Below are 21,241 nucleotides of genomic sequence, written 5' to 3'. Positions count from 1 at the left end.
CCTCTCACTGAATGTTGAGTGTGACACAAACACAAACAGGTCGCCGCTCCCTCAGAACAACCTTTGACGTTCTTCCGTCATACATGACGCTCTCTTTATTTTAAAAGAGCGTGTTTAAAGCGTGTTGACGTCCTTGATGTTGAAGGTGCCGTTCCATCATAACTGGAACGCTGAAACATCCAATCGACTTTCTCACGTTATTGATCGCCGTGAACATTTTCAACATGACATGAAGTAGCCTGTTATTGACGACCATGATGCATTATGAATGGAACATTTCAGTGACGTGATGTTTATAGACGGCTGTTTCTGTGCTGGCGGCGCCCCCGACCTCCCATAGATTCTCTTTTAATGAACCGTCCACAAAGTAAACCTGCTAACTATATCTCACATTAGTTTGTCCTCCGCCATTGTTGTTGACAAAGCCGGTATCAGTCCCGCTTTTTCCTCCCTGATTGGTCCGTGAAGGATTAGTGACATTGATGTGTTTTAAAAGATACATTTAAAAAAAAGGTCATAAAGTGGATCCAGTCCCTTCATCGCTTCAACACTTGACTCAGTTTGTCTCATTATGCCTTTGGATTCTTCTTCTTCTTCTATCTCTTTGCAGAATCATGACTTAAAGGACGAGTCATAAACGTTTAAACCCGGGCTCATCACCACCAGAATCACTGCAGGACGTCGTGTTTATGTCCACTGATGTAGCAACACTGCAAGCTAGCTCGACGACAGCACACGCTAAAAGTTTTATCTGCTCGTCTCTTCACCTCACCGTGATTGTATTTCCTCTTTTTTTGATTTCTACATCCCTCGCCGGTCATATTTCGTCCACTCGCTGAATCGCTGAATCGCTGAAGCGCCGTCATTGGCCCGGAGGAAACGCCAGACAGACTCTCTGCAGAAACAGTCACCACCTCACATGTGCGGAGGCCCATTCGTGATGGTGGAGCTTCATTTCCACACACGCTGTGGAGCTTCAGCAGGTTGAGCGAAAGGTGAAAGCAGAGATAAACGCATCAGCTCAGAACATATGGGAAATGTGTTGTTACCATGGACACTGATGCTAACACCCTTTTTGTGATTGGGGGACTCTTAACATCTGTTTGGCTCCGACATCTGGCTTATGTCCTCTTTAGACTGAACTGTTAGCATAGCGTGATCCTGTTGAAGTGTTCGTTATAATCTGTTCTCTCCAGAAATGTTCCAAATGCACATTTTGCCCTTTTCATTTGAATCCGTCATCATCAGCCTTTTTTTATGTTCATTTTTTCTTTTCATGATTAGTCAAAGTATTTTTTTTTATGAGCTTTGAATAGGTCGTGATGAGCAGAGAAGTTGATTTCTCTTCTTTTTAAAGTTGATTTTTAAGAGTTTATGGTTTAAGATGAAGCAAATGAAACACCATCAAACCTTTTTTTTCTTTTTTAAACAGAATTAGTGGTATTTTAATTCGACTGAACAGATTTAGAGAGACAGCAAATATTTGGTGTACTGAGCCGGGGGATGGCGTGCAACAAAGCGCCGAGGTCGGATTCAAACAAACAGCCGCTGCGATGTGGACATAGCCTCTGTCCATGGAGCGCTCGGCTCGGCTATCCGGCGCCCAAACTTTAATCTCGACTGTTTTCAGAGCGTTCTCTTAACTTTAGATTTGTTGGTTTAACAGCTTCTAAATTTCCGTTTAGCCGACGAGGATATCAGTCGACTGGGAACGTCCGTAAGTAGAAATGGATGCACGTTGCTAACCAAGCTAGCACCAACTTTGGCTAATAGCATAAGATAATCCTTTATTCATCTCGCAAACGGAGACACTGACAGTGTTATAAAATTAATGTAAAATAAACAACCTTAAAAAAATAGTTAAAAAGAGTCAGTAAGTTGAAGATGTAAGTCTGTATAAACTATTGTATGAACATAGCTTAGCATTCGCTAACTCAACTGCCGTCTTCAGCTCCAACTTCTCTTCTCACTGCCCTCCCAAGTATCACCACAAAAATAAAAGGAAGTGTTGGATTTGAGGATTTAACAAACCATTGATTGATTGATATCAACAGACGTTCATTAAGTCACCTGACCGCCTGTTTCTGATGCATTCTGCCATTATTGTCTGATTTCATCGCTACCGCTAATAATCGATAAGAGTCGCAAAAAAAAAAACTCGAAGCTAAAAGTGAAAGTGGTCATCACAGTGATTCTTGTTCTTCATCGTGAACCCGTCTCTCAATGCTCCTATCCTTCAAGTCTTGGTCTAGCACACCCGTCTCACACACACACACACACACACACACACACACACACACACACACACTTTCCTGTTTTTGACTCGTCTGCCCTTTGAGCTTGAGTGAATCAAACCGTCTCCCACTCAGCGATAATGTCGCTGCTGTTTATCTTCTGTCCGTTACTTACAGCATCTGTGACCTTCACATGACACCCGTTTCACCTGAGAGAGGCTTCATCCAATCAGGGCCGACATCCTCTTTACGATGGCATCATTTAGGCCGGTTATTTAGAAAATTAGCAGCTATCTTTTATGTCCTATTTTAATATCAAAGTTTGCATTCAGACCTCGGCCAGGATCGACTTTTCAAACGGCAGGTCTCATTCATCACAGCTGGTCGTTTTGTGATCCACATGGGAGAGCAGCTTCTGTGACTAATTCTGACACAGCGATTTGTCAAGAAACACAGATCCCGAAGAGAACGATTAGCCCCCCGACTGGAAACCAGATTTGCTGCATCAAACCACTGGGAACACTTGAAAGATCTACTCGTGAACCTTTTTGTCCAGAAACCAGAATCTTTAACTTCAGAGTTTTATAAGTTAGCGAAAAATGTTGTTACATAATTATTAAAAAAATCTTTGAGCTTTGCTCTTCTGATCAGGAAGAAAACAATAAAAAAAATTTAGTTAAAAGCGACGGAGCAGTGTCGATCCTTCAGCATCCGTTGTCAACAGACTGTTGCCATAGAGACGGGACCGAGGTGCTTTTCTTCATTCAAGCAAATTCTGCCAAACAGCGCCGCCGCTACGAGACGCTCCCTGTGCTCGTCTACACCCGGGTCGTCGCTAACGTGTTGAACCACGGGGAGAGAGTGCAAAGACACTTTCCTCTGTCCACATGCGGGGAGAACAGGGGATCCTGTACTGGGTGCGAGTGCACAGCATCCACTCTTTATTCCTGATGTCGCTCTTTGCAGCTTTACTGCAACACGGCTGTTTGAAAATGACTTTATTGACTCTTCCTTTTTTCCACGATTTAGTACAACGTGAAGCAGCTAATCAAACGGAAGGTCAAAGTACTTAATCCATTATCATTTCACTAACAAAATAAATTATACTCATTGGACGGTTGGCTTATTTAAGTGCCATTTAGCGATTCTGCCAAGCTGCGTTTTTGAGGGGAACCTCTGCCCGTATTTATTCTGTCATTATGAGAAGTAGTTTTCTCAGTGTGGCCCGTTCATTTAATTAGCTTGACCCTTAAAAGGGAGGTTATCCATTACCGGCCAATCACAAAGATGTCAGCGGAGCAGCCCTCTGACACGCTGCGACTCATCACAGGCAGAGGACACGACACTGTCAGGCTGAGGAGATAACTCGGTGAAACGGAGGATTCCCTTCAAACGCCGCTCCAGATCCAGGCTGCCGATGACCTTGCACCGGAGCTGTTCGGCTTCGGAGCCCAGCGGCTGTAATTGCCTGTCAGGCTGCAGACGAGGGGGTTTGACAGAGCGGACTGACAGAGGAATCCAGGTGTTTACAGTGTCAATATGGGTCCTGCCAAGTCCTCAGATAGGAGGCTGGAAGAACACAATCTGATGTCTGTGTCCCTTCTGTCCTTATGAGCCTGTTTACTGCAGATCCGCTCCACTCCTCCATATTCTCACCGTGTTCGTTCGAGGCAGAGCTGCTGGGTTAAAGACAGATTAAGTGTAAATATGGAGGCTGCTCTACACTGTCTAATTAAACAGGAAGTTGCTATAAACCTGAGCCGATCACTTCCTGTTCTTGTGTCATGTCTTGTTGTTTATATTTATCTGAAGATAAACTTCTTAATTTTGCTTTTAGCACCTGATGAGTTTCAACTGTAAACGACATTTACGCTTTTCTCATCTTCTAGTATTCAAACACACACATTCACACACATTCACACACACATTCACACACATTCACACACATTCACACACATTCACACACATTCACACACACATTCACACACACACATTCACACACATTTACACACATTCACACACACATTCACACACACATTCACACACATTCACACACATTCACACACATTCACACACATTCACACACATTCACACACATTCACACACACATTCACACACACACATTCACACACATTTACACACATTCACACACACATTCACACACACACATTCACACACATTTACACACATTCACACACATTCACACACACACATTCACACACACATTCACACACATTAACACACATTCACACACAGACATTCACACACATTCACACACAGACATTCACACACATTAACACACATTCACACACACACATTCACACACATTAACACACATTCACACACACACATTAACACACATTCACACACATTCACACACACACATTAACACACATTCACACACACACATTCACACGCCAAAGACGAAACAATTTAGTGTTAAGTGTCTTGCCCAAGGACACCTCGGACATGTTGCAGCAGAAGGTGGGGATTGAACCCTCAACCTTCCTGTTGAGTTGACTCTTACCAACTGAGTCACGGCCGCCCCCGACTAAAGCTCTGAGTGTGTGTGTGTGTGTGTGTGTGTGTGTGTTCTTCTTTATTCTTGGTCATTCTACCTGAGTCCATACACTCCCCGAGTCTGTCTGCTCTTCTTCTCTTCAGCCACTCTACATCTCTTAGTGTGTGATTATGTGTTTACAAATCCTTTCAGCCAGTGCTATATAGTCATCCTCACACACACACACACACACACACACACACACCTACACCAGACACAAACACACAGACAACAACAACAGCCTACACAGTCCCGCCCGTCTGTCTGCTTTGCGAGGTGAAAGAATTCAATTGGCCGTCACACAGACAGACGGCACAGAGGCCTGCTGCTGTAATTAGACTGTGGCCTTTTAATAAGCCACAGTGTCGGCGGCTGCCTCGTTCTCATATCGTGTATCAAAGGATTGAAAAGTAAGCCATCAGACTGCAGAGCGTCTGGGTGTCTGGCCTGAATAAAAGCCAGTTTATGACACAGGATAATAAAACAGCGCTCAGAGGGGGGACGAGAGATCAGGATGTAGATGTTCAGGTTAAAGACTGTCGTGATCAAACTGTTGGTTTAAAGACTGGAGCAAAGAGGAGCTGCTCTTACAGGAAGGGGAGCGACACATCACGACACCTGAGTGCCTTTATTTAAAGTCAAGATATACAGCTAACATAAATACTTATCTTGATACCATGACAACAGAAGTAGAAGTCCCTGGGATGTACAACTTGCAAAGTGAAGGCCGGACCACCGAGGCTGCAGGCTTTCTGATGAATATGCATTGTGTTGTAAAAAGTGTTGTTTTGCACTTTGCTCATCCGGCCTGTCTCTCTGCTCGCCACAGTGCTGGGAGGCGTGGAGTCGCGCGGGGTGCTGAGGAAGATCAGTGACATGCTGGAGGTGATTCTGAAGAGAATGGACAGCCTGTCCAAACTGGACAACACGTCCAGCACGGACGCGCGGCGCCTCGACGAGCTCAGCTCTGCTATCAACAGGTACCGCTCACTTTTTTTTTTCTCCCTTCCCTCGTGCTCGTTCACTTGAAATGCACCGAGTTTGTGATGTCACCGCCTGCAGAGAAATGTGAATCCACTCCTCTGAGTTCTCCTTCACATGAGGGTCAAGCTAAAGGTGGCTAACTGTTAGCGAGCACATCCATGACGGAGCGGTTTGTTTGAACTCGCGTCAACAAGTCGGTCCTCCATTTATGACGTTCAAGCTAACTTGACGTTCAAGCTAACTTGATGCTACGTGGCAGTGTTTGTTGTGCTTCCTGCTTTAGTCAGGTGACATCCTGATTGGCTGTTGTATCGTCCAAGTCACAGTGCAGAGAGTCCGTGCTCGCTGCCCACCCCACAACCCGATTTCAAATCATATTGAACAGATTCAATATTTCAAATGGGAGTGAACCCGGATGGTTGTCATGGTGACGGTGCGTCGCTAACACAAAGCTGCCTGTTCTGATACAGCGTCAGGTGTGTGAACAGCGGCTGAGACATCATATTTAAGATGTTTTTTCCTCGTTGTCATTCACATCATACCTCTCTGTATCTCTATAGTGTAGCCATGACTTCCTCCCACTCTTCTTTTTACTCCTCTCGTCTTATTGTACTTCCCTCTCATCTTTTTCCTTTCGTACAGTCGCTTGTGGAAATTGCTGCCTATTACCTTCAAAACCGCTGCTGAAAACAGACGAGACTGCGTGACCTTGCTGCTACCGCTTTTATCAAACAGCTCCCCTCTTTGCCCCGTTAGCGCCAAAAAAACATCCAATTTGTCTTTTTCCTGTGTTACGTCCTCCTCATTCCCACTCGGTTCCTTTTCAAACAGACTCGACTACGAGACTAAAAGCCACGAGTGACGAGATCCGCTCCGACAGAAATCCCCTCACTTCCTCCACCCTTGTTAAATGATCCCGGATAAGCGCTCAGGTTTGGATCTGCACAGAGGCGCCGGAGCAGAAAGGATGGAGCGATTAATACGCCGTGGCGTTAGTGTTAACTGCAATCAATGTCTAGTAATGGGGCTGTTTAATGTGCGGGAAGCTGTTTTGCTCTTCGGCCGTGACTGGGCGAGAAGTGTCCTGCTGAGGCACAGTGTGCGAGTGTGTAACTGTAACAGAAATCCATTTCTCGTTATTGCTTTGAAGCGGACGGGGAGGTGACTGAGGGTCGAACACGAGAGCTGGAACCGACGCTGTGAAACTTTAAATATCGTCGTCCTACAGCGCGGATGGGAAAAAAAAGCAGGAACTTTTTCATAGTTCTCGGAATTGTTGGAACGCTCCCCGCTTTTTTTTTTTATTGATTCTGCACCGCGGGGAGTCTGACCTATTTTTTGTTATCGCTGGAGCCCCGTTTAGTGGAACCGCTCAGAGTCGGTACAATGGTGGTGCAAAAAACGCCTCTGTCGCTTTAAATGTGTGAAAAAAATTATTTATTATTTCACATATTTAGTGAAAATGTCACTTCTTTATCTTACCCTGTGACGTGGGGCTCATTGTGGGATAAATCGCCATGGTTACCACTTTGGAGGTTTTCACACATGTAAAAAAAAAGTAAAAATGATAATTGGCAGTGTTTGCGTTATGCGCTGCTTGTTTCATTTTTACACGTGTAGCGATCATCTCGCCGTGTTTAATCAGCAGTGCGGGTCTCTTTTTTTTTTTTCGTCTCTCTAAATAAATTGTGCAGGATTTCAAATAGTCTGACATTCAGGGTTTAGTCACCGTGCATGTCGCAGGGTGGTGAGAGCGCTCGGCCAACACTGAAGAACACCGGCTTTAATAATCCGTCACACACAACACGGCGTCCAACCTATATTCGCCACATTTGTTGCAGAGCTGGCGTCGGCGGTTTGGTGGCTGTAGAGTGATGCATTGAAACGCTCCGTGCTGGAACAGATGTCCACCTGCCGAGAGGAGTCCACGGTGATGAAAGGAACACACTCAGGATCGAAGTCTGGGAATGTCTCTCTGAGTCATGACTGTCGACGGGTTGATTAAAAAAAAAAAAAAAAAAAAAAAAAGAAGCAAACCCAGAAGAGAAAAGACAACAGAAATGTGTAGAAACATGTTTTAAGGAGGAGGTGTGAACGTATCCCTCCTCCTCCTCCTCTTCCTCCTCCTCCTCTTCCTCTCCATTCATCTTTAGTTAAGAGTTCAATACAAGCGTCCTTATTGATCCCGGTCTGTTTCTGTCTGCATCTTTATTTCTGCTGTACTAACAGAGTCTTCATGCTTCACTCTTATGAAGGTTTCCACTAAACAGCTGCTTTACGTTTGGATTGACATTGGATTTGGAGTGGAGAACTATTTGAATCTTTAAAAAAAAAACTAAAAAAAACCGGGAGTTCAAAGTGTGTAACGTTGAAAACATCACTTAGCGTGTCGAGCGTGTTTGAAATGATGTTTGAGCGAATCGATTTGAGCCAGAGAGCGGGAAACGAGAAACAGCACGTGTGCTTCATTTCACCCCGACGTTTTCATTGATTTAATCCTTAATAGGAGCTCTTTGAACAATAAGAAATTATAAACCGAAAACACACACACACACACACACACACACACACACACACACACACACGCACGCACACACAGAAGAACCCATTTCACTTCATGATTATTTTTCTGATTACAGTGTTGTTTGCCTTCAACGGATCCTTGGAGCAAAACTGCTGTCATTTTTAGAGTTTCAAAAAAAAAAGAAAGCTTGACGAAGAAAACTCAGCAGGGTTCCTGCAGACACACACTCTCTCTCACACACACACACACACACACACACACACACACACATGTTCCCGTAGTGTAGCTTGTGTGTGTCTGTGTAATAGTTCACTCAGGGTTACACTTGTTAAAACCAGTCTGGGCGTGTGACCAGGGTTCAGACCCCTTGACCGAGGACATTAGCCTGCAGGATTAATGGCTGCACACACACACACACACACACACACACACACACACACACACACACACACACACACACACACACTGACTGTCACAGCAGTGATGACCTACGTTTTCAGTCGAATGATTTTGATTCCATCACTCGTTCTGCCTCTCTGTCTCCAGCTCTCCTGCTTCACTCTCTCTGACCCCCTTTTTGGATGATTCCTTCGTACGCCTCCTCGCGTTCTGTGCACTCGCTCGCGTTCACAGAGTGAGATAAAGAGAGAGAGAGAGTGAGAAAGGTTTATAGGGTACAGTTGGTTATGAGTGATGTTGTAAAGTCTGATTTTTGCCCCGGGGGAGAGGCAGAAAAATGGGAAGATGGAGCTTTATAAAAACATAACCCAGATCCAGGCCAGGCCGGGAGAGAGAGAGACTTATACACACACACACACTCACACACACACACACTAACTTACACACTCAGGGCGGGAGTCCCATCTCCTCGTGAGCTTCATCGCTGCTGACACACTCCCCTGTTTCGGCGAATGGGACTTGATGTCTGAGGCCTCAGCCTGCGATTCGCCCACGGGGCAGCCGCTCGTTAGAGCAGACAACGGGGAGAGAATAACGAGGGAGAAAAAGGGAAGAGAGAGGGAGCGGGGGTGGGGAGGTTTAGGGACGGGCTCAGAAAATAAGAGAGAGAGAGAGAGATGAAGGAAGAGCATGCAGAGCGGATAAGAGAGGAGATTGGTAAGTCTCCCTTCAGGCCAACGCTCTGTGAAGATCTCTGCTCTGGCTCGGGTTTACCTATTTCTGCTCTCTTAAGCACCAATCTACGCTCAGTCAGAATCTATGCTCAGAATCTACGCTCAGTCAGAATCTATGCTCAGAATCTACGCTCAGTCAGAATCTATGCTCAGAATCTACGCTCAGTCAGAATCTATGCTCAGAATCTACGCTCAGTCAGAATCTACGCTCAGTCAGAATCTACACTCAGAATCTACGCTCAGTCAGAATCTACGCTCAGTCAGAATCTACACTCAGAATCTACGCTCAGTCAGAATCTAAACTCAGAATCTACGCTCAGTCAGAATCTATGCTCAGTCAGAATCTACACTCAGAATCTACGCTCAGTCAGAATCTACGCTCAGTCAGAATCTACACTCAGAATCTACGCTCAGTCAGAATCTACACTCAGAATCTACGCTCAGTCAGAATCTATGCTCAGTCAGAATCTACGCTCAGTCAGAATCTACGCTCAGTCAGAATCTACGCTCAGTCAGAATCTATGCTCAGTCAGAATCTACGCTCAGTCAGAATCTACACTCAGAATCTACGCTCAGTCAGAATCTACGCTCAGTCAGAATCTACGCTCAGTCAGAATCTACGCTCAGTCAGAATCTATGCTCAGTCAGAATCTACGCTCAGTCAGAATCTACACTCAGAATCTACGCTCAGTCAGAATCTATGCTCAGTCAGAATCTACGCTCAGTCAGAATCTACGCTCAGTCAGAATCTACACTCAGAATCTACGCTCAGTCAGAATCTACACTCAGAATCTACGCTCAGTCAGAATCTACGCTCAGTCAGAATCTACACTCAGAATCTACACTCAGTCAGAATCTACGCTCAGAATCTACACTCAGTCAGAATCTACGCTCAGTCAGAATCTACACTCAGTCAGAATCTACGCTCAGAATCTACGCTCAGTCAGAATCTACGCTCAGTCAGAATCTACGCTCAGAATCTACACTCAGTCAGAATCTACGCTCAGTCAGAATCTACACTCAGTCAGAATCTATGCTCTGTCAGAATCTACGCTCTGTCAGAATCTACGCTCAGTCAGAATCTACGCTCAGAATCTACGCTCAGTCAGAATCTACGCTCAGAATCTACGCTCTGTCAGAATCTACGCTCAGTCAGAATCTACGCTCAGAATCTACGCTCAGTCAGAATCTACGCTCGGTCAGAATCTACGCTCAGAATCTACGCTCAGAATCTACGCTCAGAATCTACGCTCAGTCAGAATCTACGCTCGGTCAGAATCTACACTCAGAATCTACGCTCAGAATCTACGCTCAGTCAGAATCTACGCTCGGTCAGAATCTACGCTCAGTCAGAATCTACACTCAGAATCTACGCTCAGAATCTACGCTCAGTCAGAATCTACGCTCAGAATCTACGCTCAGAATCTACACTCAGTCAGAATCTACGCTCGGTCAGAATCTACGCTCAGTCAGAATCTACGCTCGGTCAGAATCTACGCTCGGTCAGAATCTACGCTCGGTCAGAATCTACGCTCGGTCAGAATCTACGCTCGGTCAGAATCTACGCTCGGTCAGAATCTACGCTCGGTCAGAATCTACGCTCAGTCAGAATCTACACTCAGTCAGAATCTACGCTCAGAATCTACACTCAGTCAGAATCTACGCTCAGAATCTACGCTCGGTCAGAATCTACGCTCGGTCAGAATCTACGCTCAGTCAGAATCTACGCTCGGTCAGAATCTACGCTCAGAATCTACGCTCGGTCAGAATCTACGCTCGGTCAGAATCTACGCTCGGTCAGAATCTACGCTCGGTCAGAATCTACGCTCAGTCAGAATCTACACTCAGTCAGAATCTACGCTCAGAATCTACACTCAGTCAGAATCTACGCTCAGAATCTACGCTCGGTCAGAATCTACGCTCGGTCAGAATCTACGCTCAGTCAGAATCTACGCTCGGTCAGAATCTACGCTCAGAATCTACGCTCGGTCAGAATCTACGCTCGGTCAGAATCTACGCTCGGTCAGAATCTACGCTCGGTCAGAATCTACGCTCAGTCAGAATCTACACTCAGTCAGAATCTACGCTCAGAATCTACACTCAGTCAGAATCTACGCTCAGAATCTACGCTCGGTCAGAATCTACGCTCGGTCAGAATCTACGCTCAGTCAGAATCTACGCTCGGTCAGAATCTACGCTCAGAATCTATGCTCAGTCAGAATTGAGTCACCGGGAGAGAGAGAGTGTGTGTGTGTGTGTGTGTGTGTGTGTGTGTCCTCATGCGCGCGTGTAGGAATAAGTGCTGTCGTGTATGATGTCACAACACGAGGACGCACTCACAGATGCACCTGTGTGTACATCCTGACGCGTCCTCACGTGTGTTTCCTGCGCTCGACGGCGTCGGTCCGAGCCTCGCAGAGGGACGCTGTCCCCTCCTCTCTAAGAGGACGAGCTCATTATGTCCCCTCCTCTCTAAGAGGACGAGCTCATTATGTCCCCTCCTCTCTAAGAGGACGAGCTCATTATGTCCCCTCCTCTCTAAGAGGACGAGCTCATTATGTCCCCTCCTCTCTAAGAGGACGAGCTCATTATGTCCCCTCCTCTCTAAGAGGACGAGCTCATTGGCTGTGGACCGACGGAGGGAGGCAGAGAAACAAAGAGAACGTGAGAACCTCTCCCTCTGGTTATCATTGATTTTCTCTTTACGCTTCTTTGAGTTGTTCTACTTCTGCTCGATGCCCCCCGCCCCCCCCCCCCCCCCTCTTTATACTCTCCTCCCGTTTTGTCGTCTCTTTGCTCTTCCTCATTACTGTTTTGTTTCACTCATTTGTGCGAGAGCCAACTGTCTACTTTCATCACGCGAGGAGGAAGTTTCCCTGCAAGTGGAGCGTAACAGCGAGCCATCAAATATGCATCTCCTTGTATTCTTTGATCGTAATCATCGTTTAATGTTTTAGTCCTGCTGCATCGCCGGCTCCCACATGAACACGCTCTTTATTTTATCGTTCCTCTTTCTTCACTCGCACGTCCCTCCTGGTGCTCCGTTTGCTTTTTGGATGGTTGATCTCCTTCTCCTTTACTTCCTGTCCCTCGACGCTCCCACACAGCGTGTGTGTGTGTGTGTGTGTGTGTGTGTGTGTGTGTGTGTTTTACTCGCCCTCTTTGGATCTCCTTGTGAAATCTTCCTTCCTTCCACTCGCCCTCTCTCTCTCTCTCTCTCTCTCTCTCTGTGTGGGTCCATCTCTGGGGACGAGTCGCAGACATTAAGGGTGAAACTAGAAGGTCAAGTCTGATAGAAGCTAACTCGCTCGGTGCCCCCCCCCCCAAAAGAAGTCTTCACAGGGTCACAGATGACCCGGGTTCAAACTTAAACCTTAAGTACGGTGGCTGGGAGGTGTCAGGTGAATTCATTTACAAAGGAGCCGCATGTTTCATAGAGTAACGGCTCCTTTGCAGTGGTCTGACACCTCCCAGCCACCGTACTTTCGGTACCTCAGCAGCTGTTTCCTGCCACGGCTGGGAACTTGAGCGTTGTGCTCGATAGAACGCCGCCTCTCATTAGAAGCTAATAACCTTCTCTAATGTGTCCTCTGTATTTGCACATAACGGGGAACAGAAATACTAATTAGTTCTGTCTATATGCTGTTACTGGATTCACTGTCGTCAGTGTCTCCGCACTGCCAGGGATCGAAAAGGTGAGTTCAACCTGCTGAGGACGTTTTCACTTTTAGGAGAGGAGAGACGAAGCCCTCGCACATCGCCCCCCCGCCCCCCCCGAACGAACGATTCATCAGCCAGCTGATAACATCAGATCAAGTGAGTGTCGCTATCGGCTCAGATCCGGATACGAGCCGATGCCACCTTTCTTAATGTGATGATATTTTGCATTACATTACACGAGTCTCATCCCGTCCCTGGAATGTAAGCGTGAATTTCGGGGGGGGGGGGGGGGGGGGGTGGGGCTTTCTGCTCCTGTTGTTTGGATTCTGCATGAAGGTGAGCTTGACGGATGGTTTAGGTACGACACACGCGTGTCCACACGTGGGGTTCATCTGAGCGTCTGAAACACAACAGTCCTGTACAGTGAGTGGATGGCAGCAGCCGTTTCCTCTGAGATCAAATCTGCACCAGAGGATAACGCCTCCTCAGCCGTAGTGGCGTGTTTAACAGGACGCCAACACGTTCACGATTCTTACCAAACTGTTAATGGAGCACGGGGACTTTCATGACACACACACACACACACACACACACACACACACACACACACCTACACACACACACACACACCTACACACACACACAAACAGACACTTGGCTCCGCCTGATGCACAATCATGAAGTCAAGAAACACACACACACACACACACACACACACACACACACACACACACACACACATATATTCCACACGTCGTATTATGTGGATTGGAAGTAAGTCACCCCGCACAGGAAGTAGCATTAACAGCATTGGTCTTTTTCTATTCACGCTCCAACCAAGTGTCGAACAATTTGCATCTCCCAGCAACACTTCTACATCTGTTGAGATGTAAATAGGGAGAGGGGAGAGGAAGCCGAGGACGACAGGCGAGGGAGCGCGGGGGCAGAGGAAAAAACACACAACAACGAAAAGACAGAAATAAGTGAGGAGGAAAAGGAGTCCAGCCTGCGAGTGACGAGAGGGAGGGAGGATCTGCTGCAGGGTGGAAGAATGCAGAGATTTAATCTTGTGCACAGTGGGAGGTGCTGATTAGACTCCATGTCAACATGCACGCTCTCATTTCACAACAAACACTCATGTTTGAAATCGACTCACTTTGAGTCTTTAACTGAACAGATTGTCGTTGTAAGACTGTTTAAAAAATGCACAGTGAATCGTGCATCTGAATTCTTACATTTAGGACTTTTTTCCCCCCCGTCTTGTTTTATTTTGGACGTGCAGCCTCGCTCACATCTGGAGCAGCTGCGTCTCCCTGTGTGACGGGGCGTTTAGGAGTCAGGCGTAAAAATAGGACGGTGCAGGAAGGCGGACGAAGTAAAAGAGTCGACAAATCGACGCTCTCGTGGTGAAGTTTTCTGGATGTTTTCTGCTGCGTTCTAACCATCAGCTTGCCCCGACTTTGAATGGAAACTTTAAAATGAGGCTTGGAGGAAAAAGTCTGAGCGTTTTACACTTCACACCTGCAGCTCGCCTTTTTTTTATGTGCATGTGACCACAGCGTATTTCCCTCTCGTGTTTGCACAGGTTTCAACCAGCCGGCCTGGTGGAGAAGATCCAAGCCATCGCTCAGAACGTCTCCAACATGGCCATCAGGGTGGAGCAGATACTGCAGAGCAGCATGGTGCAAGGCAGAGGTAAGGCATCCACAGGTTGCTTTTCATCTTTGCTTTGTAAGGTGACCTTGAGAGTTTTGAGAGGCACCTTGAAATAAAATGCATTGTTATTAATCATCTTTAAAGAGCAGCTGTGGCATTAAGGGTGCTACATTATAGAGTTCCAGTAAATCTTTATTTTATTTAATCCTTTAATAACCACAGTCATCCAACCACTCTCTTTCTCTGGGCCTCAGCAGAACACTTGAGTGTGTCAGATACAAGGTTTTTAAAAAATAATTACCAGACAGAGACACAAAAGGGACGATCGAAAGCCCTCTCTGTGTAGCTAGCCTTTTTGTGTGTGTGTGTGTGTGTGTGTGTGTGTGTGTGTGTGTGTGTGTGTGTGTGTGTGTGTGTGTTATTTAACTCGAAGCACAGCTGGGCGCTTGAACAGCTGTCAGCTTGAGTTGGAGCAAAACCTCAATTTCTTAGAAGAGAACAACAGGAAACAGATCTGCGGACCAACACATGCTGAGTAAGAGAGAGGCCGACACACACACACACACACACACACACACGCACACACACACACACACACACGCTGACTTTAAACCCCTGTAATTATGATGACTAGCTTACTTTCCCAATGACACTCCTGACACCTCGCTAAATACAGTGGTGTGTTGTAACCTCCGGTGACAATGTGGAAGTGTCCACTTGAGTCACTAACACATCCGAACAGACAGCCTGTTTTTACAGCCGACATGAACGTGTTCTAAATCCACTCCGAACAGGCTGTTTCTGCGTCTGTAGCTTTAAATATGTAAATGAGCTGTGTCTGACCACGCCCCCTCTCTGGAAGGGCTCAGGTGTACTCGGTGCTTTCTGGCTCCATGTCCTATTGTTTACGGTGAGAAGGCAGACTCAGAGGGCAGAACAAACACCTAGCTGTGGGAGTGTCACCCACCTGGGGGAGGGGCTACTGCCCTTTGTGATGTCATGAAGGGAAAATCTCCAAAACAGCCTGTTTGAGGACACATTTTCTGTATAAAATGTGACCTTTAAAGGTAAATAAATGTTTTAGCGGCCCTGTTGTAAAACCACACTCGGCTGGTTTCTCTGTATTTTATCTTTGCTGCTTCTGTCCCTTTGTTTGCTGTCATCCTGCTCTTGCACATTTTTAATCTTAACCTAAATCAAACTGGAGCTCTCACACACATCAAATATCAACCATTAAAATAATCTCTCCCTCCTTATCCACCCCGCTCATTCTTTCTCTTCGGGGTAATTGCCCAACTCTTTACAAGACAATAAACAAGCGTTACATCTCCTTTTGTTTTCCCCCCACTGCATCTGCAGCGCGCGCGCCAAAACGCAAACACTGCTGCTTTGTCTAATCACAGATGAATTGAAACACTGCTGGCAGACTTTATTAGCATACAGCTCAGTGGCGGTTTATTTATCTCGTGGTCAGGCATGTGTGAGAGGGAACGACAGGAGGAGAAAAAGAAAGAAGAAAAAAAAAAGGACGTGATTAGAATTTGCCTCCCTTTAAGCGCTGACGAGGCTTTTTATGTTCCGTCTGGCAGAGACAGGAGTCAAGTTTTTATCTCGTTAGTTGACCACGTTTGTAATTGTTGCTATAGTTGCTTTTATAATCATATTTGTAGGCGGCGTGCGTCTCCGTCTGTGCGTGGAGAGAAGCCCCGGGGAAGACTTATGTGGAGAGAAGACTTTTTCATTAGGCAAATGGAAACAGACGGAACCTCGAGGAGCACATTTGATGGTCCAGAGAGAGAGAGAGAGAGAGAGAGTTTGAAAGATAGGAGAGGGAAAACAATCGTAAATTAAAGCTACATTGCTTCTCTATGGGGACAGTATTCTCTCTCTCTGTCGCTCTGTGCGCTCCTCCTCCGTCACTTCAGCAGCAGAGAGACAGATAACTCAGTCAGTGGAGCAATTAATGCAGTGAGCAGGCCGGCGCGCGCGCGCGAGCGTAACCCCGGGATGGTTTGGGCTCGTGCGGCTCTGTCAGGGCCCGCCGCAGTGAGGCGTGGATTCAGCGATGATCAGATGAAAGAGGGACGCCACAGGGATTTATGGACGACGACGGCACACATGGTTAAACGCCGGAGGTGATGACGCTAATGATGATGGAGGACGCGCAATAAAACGTGCACGGAGCTGTGCGTGCGTGTGAATGAAAGTGTGACCTGCAGTCATTTCATAAACGTGATGCAATAAAATCTGGATTTTAATGTCTGCTGATGGATAATAGCTATCACGTGAGCTAAGCTAACGATGATCTCAGTTAATGAAGTAAGGATTCAGAGTGAAGCTAAGTCAGCGGGAGCAGCTTAGGCGGACACGTCGGACGTGTAGCTGCAGGAGCCGGGGATCGAACCCCCGACCTTCTGGTTGAGATGACTGAGTCACAGCTTGAGGTCATAATGTTTCATGTAGCTTCTTTTTGTGTTGATCTGAAGCTCGGCATGCACTTCTCAAATTTCAATGAATCGTTTCTGACCCACGCAGACATTTTCAAACAGATCAGATGAGGAATTTCAGACTGTCAGACTGAAAAGAAGTCGTACAGAAAGCCCAGCTTTAGTCTTCTCCCAGCCTGCATTAAATATAGCTTTTATGACTTCACATTAAACTGTCTTCTTTTTTGTTTCCACAGCGGTGAGAGATGGGACGTCAGGCCAGTGTGAAGTACCCAGAGACCCCCGCTTCCCTGAGTGTCCCGGTAAAGTGGATGTAAGTGAATCACTGTCACAGCCGGGTCGTTCTGGTCTGTAGATCTGATGCTTTCCTTAAAACCTTTCATGACATGAAGCAATTAAAATCCTCTCCCGAGCATCTTTCCCCGGCACGATTAATGGATACTTGAGGTTTAAGAAAGTGTGAAGTCAACAGTGTTGAGTGTCACAAAGGTGGCTCTTTTGTCACCTGTCTCGATTGCCATGGTAACCGATCCTGCACATCAACCGTTTTCTGCTCCTCACAATTTTCTTCACGGGTGAAAAAAAGAGGAAGGCGATTTAAAAAAGACAGGAACCAGTGCAGAAAGTCCCCATCATGATGTGTGTTATCTCAGGCCGCTCTGCTGGACCTGAACGTGTCCACCAATCAGCTCTCTGTGTCCCCATGCAGTGGATGCGAGCACGCTGGACGTCGGACCCCTGCTACGCCTTCTACGGTGTCGACGGTTCAGACTGCTCCTTTCTCATCTACCTGAGTGAGGTGGAGTGGTTCTGCCCCCCGGTGGCCTGGAGGAATCAAAGCAGCCCCCCCACCCAGCACACACATCAGGCGAAGGCCCCGAAGAGACAGGTGAGGACACGTCTGACACATCATTGAATTTCTCCAGGGTTTTTTAAGTCACCTCATGCGTGTGGGTTTTCTTAGAGAAGGAAGAGACTCAGGTTCACATTGAACAAACCAGGATGTTTAATGAAGCAAGGAGATACAATGCAGATACCGAGGGCGTTGTCCCAGCTGAGGGTCGACCTCGCTGACTCGCAGGTCAGAAACCAAAACCAGAGAGTAGACCCGGAATGTCAAAAGTCACAGGATGATATACAGTAGTAAGGTGCCTCCTTTAAAATGTTCATGTGCTGTATCAGCGTTTTAGCAGATGTTTGTTCGTGTGTTAGATTCTGATAAAGAAAGTGTCTTTGAGGTGTTGCACCTGGAGAAGACAGAACAGAGTCTGTGCTGCAAGCTTCGAACAAAAATAAAAGGAAGAGGCCCATATAAGGATATAAGGAAGAGGCCCATATAAGGATAAAAGGAAGAGGCCCATATAAGGATATAAGGAAGAGGCCCATATAAGGATATGAGGAAGAGGCCCATAGAAGGATTTAAGGAAGAGGCCCATAGAAGGATATAAGGAAGAGGCCCATATAAGGATATAAGGAAGAGGCCCATATAAGGATAAAAGGAAGAGGCCCATATAAGGATATAAGGAAGAGGCCCATATAAGGATAAAAGGAAGAGGCCCATATAAGGATATAAGGAAGAGGCCCATATAAGGATATGAGGAAGAGGCCCATAGAAGGATTTAAGGAAGAGGCCCATATAAGGATATAAGGAAGAGGCCCATAGAAGGATTTAAGGAAGAGGCCCATAGAAGGATTTAAGGAAGAGGCCCATATAAGGATAAAAGGAAGAGGCCCATATAAGGATAAAAGGAAGAGGCCCATATAAGGATAAAAGGAAGAGGCCCATATAAGGATATAAGGAAGAGGTCCATTGGCCTAACAGTACAGTAATTTGTTAAATGGTTATACAGTATAACCTGCTAAAAGTTCCTCTGACGGTCCGACACTGTTTGTCTCCTTTGTCATGTAAGTGTTAATGCAGCCTAGAAAAAACAACATATTGGTAAAAAATAAAAATAAATATTAACGAACCCCCCCGGGCCTTGGACTTGATTGTTCCCGTTGCGCTTTGTCTTCAGGTGGCCGCCTGCTGCTGTGAACGCTCTCTCCTCATTTAAAAAAAAAAGGAAAAAAAAGGGGGAGCTGGGGGGGCTGGCGCTCTGTAAAAAAGAACTGCACCAAAGGTGACCACGGGGCATAAATCTGGACGACCCACTCTGTGCGCACTGTCGTTATGATCGCAGTGTTTCTGTTGGAGCGCGAAGAAGATTGTTAAAGTTTGAAGTCGTTGTAAAAGTGACGTGTGTGCGTGTGCCTTATATCAACGTGTGTACGCTTTCACCTTGAGTTTTACACTTTATTTATCCGCCGGAGCTGCAACATTTCCAGGAGGCAAAGCAGAATGTCAGCGCAAATGAAGAGCGATATCTCCATCTTACCCTGTGACCCAAATTACTGAACTGTGGATTACAGTCTGTCTGGATCTCGAACACAAACAGAGCTGAGCCAAGGTTGTTCTCCGAGGAGACGACTTTATTTTTCTTCAGAGGCGGGTGGAAAAGAAATGCTGCCACCGTGAATTTTATTTGTTTGACTTTGAGACACGAAAGGTTCTCCGAGGACTCGAGGTTTCTTGAAATCTTTCTCTTACACTTCAGCAGAGGAAAATAAAAATGTTGCATCATGCTGCAAAATGGTTTCATTCTTTAAAATCTACCAGGAGGAGATTTTCTTCCATGTGCGGAGAGAACAAAAAAATACATTTACACACAAACGCAGATTTACATCTTAGGTTACATCAACTGAAAACAAACACCAGACGTTATGCTCCTTTATGAGACGAGGAGGGAACCAATCGTGACCGTCCTGACTTGAGTCATACAATAATCAATATCACTTGAAATCTACAGTGGCATTTAGTCTCATCACTTCCTGTCTCGTCACGGTGGCTGTGTGATGTCAGTGAAGGTCACGTGACAGGAAGTGACAGATGAGCAAAGGAGCAGAGATGGTGAAGTGTGATGAGAGAGTAAATAATGTGTTATTCCTGCTCAAGTGAGGGAGTTTAAATGTTTCGGGGTGAGGGTGATAGTGGCTCAGCGTCGGCAGTGATGCAGGCATTGAACCCAACCCTTGTGGTGAAGAGGGAGCCGAGCCTGAAAGCAGAGCTCTCAGTTAACCGGTCGCTCTTCGCTCCAAACCTCGAGCTGACGCTGTTCACCTGAAGAATCAAAACGAGGCCGTGCTCAACCGCCGTGGTAGGGTGAGCGCTCGGGTGAGGGAGACGGGAGCATGTTGAGGTGGCTTCTGATTCAGATGCTTCCTGGACGCCTCTCTTTGGAGGTTTTTGCAGGAGGTGAGCGTTAAAGTTAAAAACAGAATTCAAGGGGAAGTTAAGCAAATATCCGAGACAAGTTTGTACTCTCTGACGTCGTCGATCCTTTTTTTCCACTTTCTCGTCCCTTTAATCCGTTTCATCTCTGGTTGTGCTCGGTGTCAGGCTGCCTTCCGCACAGACCTCTCTGTGCTGCTGGACCAGGTGGGGACAGGAAAGGAGTCCCTCAGCTTCATGAAGCGCAGAATCCGCCGCCTCGCACAGCAGTGGGCAACGGCCGCCAACCGCCTGGATGTGAAGCTGGAGCAGCGGTGGAGGGACCAGAAAAAGGTGAGAGACGAGGGCGGGCATGATGGTGGATGTTTAAAATCTTCAACATGTGTGAAGTGATCCTGTGTTTGATCATGTCTATAAACCCCTCTATTTCAGCCCTGCTCAGAACAGGCTGTTTCTGTGTCTGTAGCTTTAAATATGTAAATGAGCTGTGTCTGACCACGCCCCCTCTCTGGAAGGGCTCGGGTGTACTCGTTGCTTTCTGGCTCCATGTCCTATTGTTTACGGTGAGAAGGCAGACTCAGAGGGCAGAACAAACACCTAGCTGTGGGAGTGTCACCCACCTGGGGGAGGGGCTACTGCCCTTTGTGATGTCATAAAGGGAGAATCTCCAAACGGCCTGTTTGAGCACACATTTTCTGAAAAGTGGAGCAGGCAGAAGATGGAGAGGATGGACTTTTCTCATCATCGGAGGGGTTTGTTAACAGACTAGAGG

General features: G+C 46.5%; 1 pseudogene across 1 annotated transcript in view; it reads left to right on the top strand.

The window, feature by feature from the left end:
- The window catches only part of LOC306819982 (alpha-1,6-mannosylglycoprotein 6-beta-N-acetylglucosaminyltransferase B-like), a 75,923-nt pseudogene that overhangs the window by 30,045 nt on the left and 24,637 nt on the right, over nucleotides 1-21,241 (top strand). The window contains exons 3-7 of the transcript XR_013781756.1: nucleotides 5,624-5,774; nucleotides 14,681-14,790; nucleotides 17,435-17,511; nucleotides 17,908-18,087; nucleotides 20,638-20,802. The product of XR_013781756.1 is annotated as an alpha-1,6-mannosylglycoprotein 6-beta-N-acetylglucosaminyltransferase B-like (transcript). The remainder of the gene's footprint in view (nucleotides 1-5,623; nucleotides 5,775-14,680; nucleotides 14,791-17,434; nucleotides 17,512-17,907; nucleotides 18,088-20,637; nucleotides 20,803-21,241) is intronic.

Source organism: Symphodus melops (assembly GCF_947650265.1).
Source record: "Symphodus melops genome assembly, chromosome: 2".
Classification (NCBI taxonomy): domain Eukaryota; kingdom Metazoa; phylum Chordata; class Actinopteri; order Labriformes; family Labridae; genus Symphodus; species Symphodus melops.
This window is presented reverse-complemented; position numbering and strand designations above follow the sequence as displayed.